We start from the raw sequence: 7,962 nt of genomic DNA, 5'->3' as shown, positions 1-7,962 counted from the left end.
AAGGTACAAATTTAGGCTGTCAGACTCCAAAGTCTTTTCCTTTGAGGCTATATTGTAATTAAGTATTTTGGTCTAAACTACATTTGTTCTGTGTGGATGGACTTTGTGGTATCCAGGAACTTTCTGAAAGTGTGTAAAAAATTTGTGTTTATGCATGCAAAATATTTTTTAAAGAGGTACTGAGTTCATTGCTTTCTTTAGATTCTCAAGGGTATCCATGAACTCCCACAGGTGAAGAACCGCTTTAAGTGAAGTCAAAATTTACATGAGGGTTTAGGTGCCCAAGTTAACCAGTAATACACAACAATGATGTTGAGGAATTTACCTCTGACATTTTCTTAAATGACCCTCATATTACCTATACTGAACCAACAAAAGCTCAAAAGCCAAGAATTAATATTTTTTATTTCTCTTCATATTTGATGCTGATATTTCTTTTCTTGGAGCAGTGGAGAATGTTAGTCTGTAAACATGATAGGAGTGGAGAAATGAGGGTTAAAAAATTTTTTTCCTCTTGATAGTTTGTATAATTATGTTCATTTATTTTAATGCTCAAATGATTGAAGTTAACTGCAAATTGGAAGGAAAAAAAAAAAAGAAAGTAAGACTATATCAACCTGTTATGAAGAAAAGTAGATAAGTGGCCCTATCTTCAGTGGCAGCTCTCTATGTCCTAACGCCTGTGCAGCCGGGTAGCAGCCCCAGCAGTGACCCTATTCATTCCAGCCAGAATCTGGTGGATTGTCCATTCATGGGTTCTCAGGAGGATGAAGCCTGTTGAAAAAACTTCTAACAATTCTTTCTGGCTAATAGGATACTCTATGATGAGTCTCAGATAACAATCTTTCCAAGATGCCAGAGGCTCAACTTGGCTCAACTTCAGAGTTGACCAGACCTCTCAAGGCCCCTTTGTACCAGGGGTACCCCCGTTAGATTTTTCCAAAACCCTTTTACACCACCTAGATGATCCATGCTTAAGGAAAACCTGTACTGAATTAGCCTCTGGAAACAAATAAATTGGGAAATTAGTTAAACCTCTGCCCTTCTGGGTTTTCCCTGGTGGCTCAGATGATAATGAATCTGCCTGTAATGCAAGAGATCCAGGTTCAATCCCTTTATCAGGAAGATCCCCTGGAAGATGGGAATGGCTTCCCACTCCAGTATTCATGCATGGAGAATTCCATGGTCAAGTAGTCTGGTTGGCTGTAGTCCATGGGGTCGCACAGTTGAACACAACTGAGCGACTAACACTCACTCACTTTGGCCTTCAGAAGTATGCTCTAAACCATAAAAATATTTCATAGAAAAAATTACTGATATGATAGACATGTAAGACTTTAAAAATGTATGTCTTATCAAAGCTAGCATACAATATGCTTTCTAAGTAAAGTGAGAGATGAGCTAGTTTATGAATCTATTTCAGAAAATGAGAGAGTAGAAAAAATGTCAGAATTTGCCATATACACTACTCAGGATTCAATCATCCATTTAAAACAATAGTGATTCATAATACTGAATAATTTTAAAATATCTCCATTTCAGTCTTAAGATGTTTTTGTTCTCTAGAAAGTATCAATTTACTGGCTTTGGGTTTCTAGTCCCACATGGACCTTAAATAAAACTCCTCTGTGAGGTGTTAGCCAGTAGCTTGTAGAAAATGTTTTCTTGCCAAAGGCAGAGAGCGTGGATCTTGAGTTGTCCCAAAAGGAGTAACTGACTTTGAAGGTGTCAGGAGTAAAACGACTCCATTTTATAATCTCTCCTAAAGCCAAAAAGCTTCTCACTTCCAGAATAAATTGATGGCAAGATCCATTTTTTAGCTGGCAGGATGGTGATCAGCAAAGCTTTCACTCCAGCTTGCTGACAAGGGAAAAGGCCTGTCCCTATTGTGAGGTGTATGTGACTTGTGAAATGGAAGGCTGTATAACCCAGGCATGTGCTATGGTTCCAATGAAAGTCTTTGTGTATTATAAGCGCAATTGTTTGTCAATTGTGCTCACATGGGGATGTACCATTTCCCTCTTGTATACAGGAATTTGATTCTTCCTTGTTGCATTCCCCCATATGATACACTCTCGGTTTGATAGCCTCTAAGCATCTCATTGCTTTAAAACCCCAATCTGGTATTCTCAAATGAAACCATAGTGCAGCCTTACATGAACTATAAAAGGCTTTCACATTTGTTTTCTATATCCATTTAACTCTGAGCAAATGTCACCATCATATTTTACAGCTGAAAACTCAGAAAGACAAGACAGGAACACCTACTACACAGTCCGGGCTCCCTATACTTCTACTGTTTTCACTGTTTTCCTTGGACTGGAATTCTCAAACTTCAGTATGTGTAAGATTCATTTAGGTTGCCTACTAAAAGTAATAGGGATGATAGTTAATGTAGTATTTAATATATAGAGGAATTAAGTACCTCACATGTATCAACTGATCTTTTCCTCAGAACAACCCCAAATTAAATATTATGGTTATGCCATTTCACAGGAAAGAATGTGGAACTACAAAGGGATTTTGTCAATTGCTCAAAGTTTAATACTTTGTAAAGCCTGTAACTAGAATTCAGATGAAGCCATCCTGCTTCCAGGGTCTGTGCCTACCTGGAAGGTCTGTGCTTCTAGGGTCCGCTGGTCCCAAGAAGATTCTTTTCTCCCTTTCCCTGAGATTTTGGCAGTGTCTGGGATAGTGGGCAGGAATCCAAATTTTAAACATAAAATTCCCCCATTTCCCAGATAGCTACAATGCTAGAGTTTCTCAGCTCAGACTAAAAAGCATTGATTTTGGGATTCAAAGACTTATGTCTTCAGCAGTCATATATTGCAATGAAAATTCCTCTAAGAGACATTATAAATTAACAGTTTATAATCAGTAGAGCAAAATATAGAGGAGATGTGACTTGAGATAGTGTTTGATGGTTAGAAAAGGTAAGAGGTATTAAAGGAGATAATTGATGGTTAAGAAAAGCCACAGGAAAAAAACCACAGATATCATCTACCTTATAACATTCCTTGGAGCTAGATTTGCACAAGACTGTTCAATACCAAATTTGAAAATTAGAATGTAAATTTCTTTCTCAAGTGGTTTTGAGAGAAGTCAGTGGAAACAATGGCAGTGGCCTTGGGTTAGAGTTATTTACTAGATGATAAAAATTCAAGTTTCCTAAATTGTAGGATCAGTAGCTGCACTGTCCAAAATGGTAATCACTGCTCACAGTATTTAAATTAGTTAAAATTAAAATGAAATTTAAAATTCTAATTCTCAATCAACCTGGCCATATCTAGGTGTTTTATAGCCATAGTGACTACCGTATTGGACAGCACACAGAGCTAGAATCTAGGACAGTGTGATCGATAGAAAATTTTCCCAGCTATTCTCATTTTCTTTTTTCCTTCAGTTCAGTTCAGTTCAGTTGCTCAGTTGTGTCCAACTCTTTGCGACCCCATGAACCACAGCACGCCAGGCCTCCCTGTCCATCACCAACTCCTGGAATTCACCCAAACTCATGTCCATTGAGACAGTAATGATATTCATCCATCTCATCCTCTGTCGTCCCCTTCTCCTCCTGCCCTCAAACTTTCCCAGCATCAGGGTCTTTTCAAATGAGTCAGCTCTTCGCATCAGGTGGCCAAAGTATTGGAGTTTCAGCTTCAGCATCAGTCCTTCAAATGAACACCCAGGACTGATCTCCTTTAGGATGGACTCGTTGGATCTCCTTGCAGTCCAAGGGACTCTCAAGAGTCTTCTCCAGCACCACAGTTCAAAAGCATCAATTTTTCGGCACTCAGCTTTCTTCACAGTCCAACTCTCACATCCATACATGACCACTGGAAAAACCATAGCCTTGACTAGACGGACCTTTGTTGGCAAAGTAATGTCTCTGCTTTTTAATATGCTGTCTAGGTTGGTCGTAACTTTCCTCCCAAGGAGTAAGCGTCTTTTAATTTCATGGCTGCAATCACCATCTACAGTGATTTTGGAGCCCAAAATAAATAAAGTCAGCCACTGTTTCCACTGTTTCCCCATCTATTTGCCATGAAGTGATGGGACCAGATGCCATGATCTTAGTTTTCTGAATGTTGAGTTTTAAGCCAACTTTTTCACTCTCCTCTTTCACTTTCATCAAGAGGCTTTTTAGTTCTTCTTCACTTTCTGTCGTAAGGGTGGTGTCATCTGCATATCTGAGGTTATTGATATTTCTCCCAGCAATCTTGACTTCAGCTTGTGCTTCATCCAGCCCAGCATTTCTCATGATGTACTCTGCATATAAGTTAAATACGCAAGGTGACAATATACAGCCTTGATGTACTCCCTTCCCTATTTGGAGCCAGTCTGTTGTTCCACATCCTTACCATCAGCAAAATCTTCTCTGTTAAAGTAATTAAGTGAAGGACATTTAGCATTCACAGTTAAGATTGTTTCAAGAATAGCCAAAGGTCTAATTTGTAATTTTGCTGTTCTGGCCATTTAGCATCACATCTCAATAAGGTTGGTTATTTTCCCACTGTTTTATATGGGGTTATGTGGGGTTGGAGGGAGGGTGATCTGTGAAAGTTATAAACTATGATAGTTTTTCCTCAAATGTTAGTAGGCTATCTCCCATTCAAATATCACAGAGTTCCAGATGAGCTGGTATCCTTAGATAAATGCACCAGGAGGCCCAGGAACCATATCAACATCACAAATATAGCCTCTTATATTTCATATTTAGCTTGGTTATGGTTTTTTACCCTCCATTACTATTATAACTCATGGATGGCAGATTTTTAAGACTTTCTGCCCTGATATAAGTCAGGAGTGATTTTATTAGATTTACACGCATAATCAATGGTCCCACAAACTAAAGCATGACAAATACACCACGTGGATGCTCAGCTGGTCTTCAAGGACTCCTGAGCAGCCAGTTATCTCAGTTCTAGTCCCCTTCCTCCAGGAGGAGAATGCGATGTTGGCCATGATTCATTCTCCCATAGATAGACTGCTCTGGCCTGTAACTGGACCCCAGAGCCATGAAATTGTTACAGTGCTGGCCTGGCATTTCAGGGTCAGATTCCTCAAATTATTTTAGACATTTTCCTGGAAGTGTGGTTCAGCACACAGATATCCATTCCCTGGAGTGAGTTTTATAAGAGAGCCAGTTAGCTCTAATCAAGTAGACTCTGCTTAGTGATCCAAGCACCAAATAATCGGAATAGACTTTGGTAAGGAATAACTCTTAGCTGTTAGCTAAGTCAGTTTAAAGTGGTTTTTATTTCAGCTTCAAATAGCAATTATTCTATTATACATGCAATTATTAGCTATTATAAGTCATACTAACCCTCCCTCTCTCATACTAAATAGAACTGTAAATAAAAAATCAAAATCATTGAGAGATTACCTACTCTAACCTCTTTTTTGTTTTCTCCCAGATGAGTAACTGTGTCTCAGAAAGGCTATGAAATTTACCCAAGATCTCCAAGCTAATTAAGGGAAATAGTACCATCAACACATATCTCCTAATTCCTTGTTCAGTACTATTTCTACTGTGTCACCTTTTTCCTTAGGAGTAAAGACATATACTGTCACATGGTAGTATGAAAATATTTTCCTCCTACTGAGGGAAGATGGTTGGACTCCAGTTACAGAAAAGGCACAACTTAACAATAGCTAATGCGTATATGGTGTTAGTATATTCTAGGCATTGTCCTGATGACCTATGACCTCATTTTAGTGCTCATGGCAACACTATGAGATCCTATTATTATTCCCATTTTACAGTAAGTGAGCTGAGTCACAGTGAGGTTAAACTTGCCTGTGAGCACACAGCTAACACTTGGCAGAATCTCAATTCAAATTCAGGAAATATCGTTTCAGACTCCACACTCTCAACCAACTGCTTTGCTACCTATAAAGCTCATACCTGGGGCCACCACCCAGAATGAGTAAGTCCATGGGGAGGATGTTGGATAAACTTCTACTTGTGTAGAGTGCTTTAGTTCTGAGGCAACATTTTAATAACATTTTCTAATTAACATCCATGAAAACCAAAGGTGTTATTTTCATTAAAGCATTCATTACTAAAGGCACTGTTTTTGTTGTCGCTGCTGTTTTAACTAAACTCTTTCAGTGATCTTAGTGAGTTCAGCAACCAAGTAGCAAGTTGGCATAGCAGTAAAACCTGCTCCTGTAACGGCAATACCAAGTGGTCATTTCCCACTGGCAACAGCAGCGCTAGCAGACTAGTGTCCTCCTCTGCTCCCTAGGGTGCAGCCCTTCTGAACAGGGACGAGCCACTTAATCAGGAGGGATTTCCACTTGAAATGGTGAAATGGACTGGGGTTGTTAGTCTACGAAATATTATTCTTGCTTTCTGTGGGTAAGTGTTAATATTGCAATTAAAAGGGGGTAAGTATTCTAATGAAAACAGACTCACTTATTTTAATATAAACATGCTGGCTTACACATCGTTCCTGGGCCCGTCAAACCTTCCTTGATGGCTCAGCAGTAGAGAATGTGCCTGCACTGCAGGAGACACAGAAGACATAGGTTCAATCCTCAGGTCAGGAAGATCCCCTGGAGGAGGAAATGGCAACCCACTCCAGTATTCTTGCCTCTAGAATCCCATGAACAGAGGGGACTGGCAGGTTACTGTCCATGGGGTCACAAAGAGCTGGACATGACTGAGTAAATACTGGACCCATCACAAAATAAGTCCTTGAGCAGAGGTTAAGGAAAAGTGATTCCCAGAATGAACCGTCATGTAGTATGGGGTGGGTATATCATGTTCGTAAGAGTGAAAACATGACTACTTGGCATATTGAATTAAAAATATAAAGCATGGAAAAGAGAGTCTCTCTAGATTGTGAGCTCCTTGTTAGTAAAGATGCAGTCATGACTCTATACTATTGCCTGGAGCCCTCACAGTCTTGAACTTAGGCAGGAGAGATGGACACATGGGTAGGTGAATGGGGTTGAAACCAGAGATGGAGACCCTGAGAGAAGTCATAAGAAGGGTTCTTCCTGGCTCCATCTTGGCTACTAGTGCAGAAGGAAGCTTTGACTCATAGTCTTTTCACTGATTAGCTCACCAAAGTTTAGCCAGATGTTAACTTCTTGGACTCCTTCATGGATCACAGGCTTGCTGTGGTGAAAGGGCTTGTATAACTCAATGAAGCTATGAGCCATGCCATGCAGGGCCACCCAAGACAGATGGGTCATAGTGAAGTGTTTTGACAAAACGGGGCCACTGGAGAAGAAAATGGCAACCCATTTCAGTAATTTGCCTGGAGAACCCCACAGATGGTATGAAAAGGCAAAGAGATATGATGGTGAAAGATGAGCACCCCCCCCGACCCAAGGTTGGAAGCTGTCCAATATGCTGCTGGAGAAGAAAAGAGCCCAATAATTAACAGCTCCAGTAAGATGGAAGCAGCTAGACCAAAGCAGCAATGATGCTCAGCTGTGGATGTGTCTGGTTTTGAAAGTAAAGTCTGATGAACGTGAACGGAGAATTTCCAGGTGTACAAGCGAGGTTTCAAAGAAACAGAGGAACAAGAGACTGAATTGTCAATGTTTGTTAGATCATAGAGAAAGCCAGGGAGTCTCAGAAAAACATCTCCTTCTGTTTCCTTGAAGCTAAAGTTTTGACTGTGTGGATCACAACAAACTGTGGAAAATCCTTAAAGAGATGGGAGTATCAGACCACATTACCTATCTCCTGAGAAACCTGCATGATGGGCCCAGGAACTATGTGTAAGAAGAAACAGAACAGGTCATGGAACAACTGACTATTTCAAAATTGTGAAGGAGTACAACAAGGCTGTATGTTGTCACCCTTTTCATTTAACTTGTATGCAGAATACATCATGTGAAATGCCAGGCTAGATGAATCACAAGCCAGAAACAAGATTCCCAGGAGAAATATCAATAACCTCAGATATGCAGATGATACCACTCTAGTGGCAGAAAGTGAAGAGG

Source organism: Odocoileus virginianus, chromosome 13 (genome assembly GCF_023699985.2).
Source record: "Odocoileus virginianus isolate 20LAN1187 ecotype Illinois chromosome 13, Ovbor_1.2, whole genome shotgun sequence".
In the NCBI taxonomy this organism is placed as follows: domain Eukaryota; kingdom Metazoa; phylum Chordata; class Mammalia; order Artiodactyla; family Cervidae; genus Odocoileus; species Odocoileus virginianus.
This window is presented reverse-complemented; position numbering follows the sequence as displayed.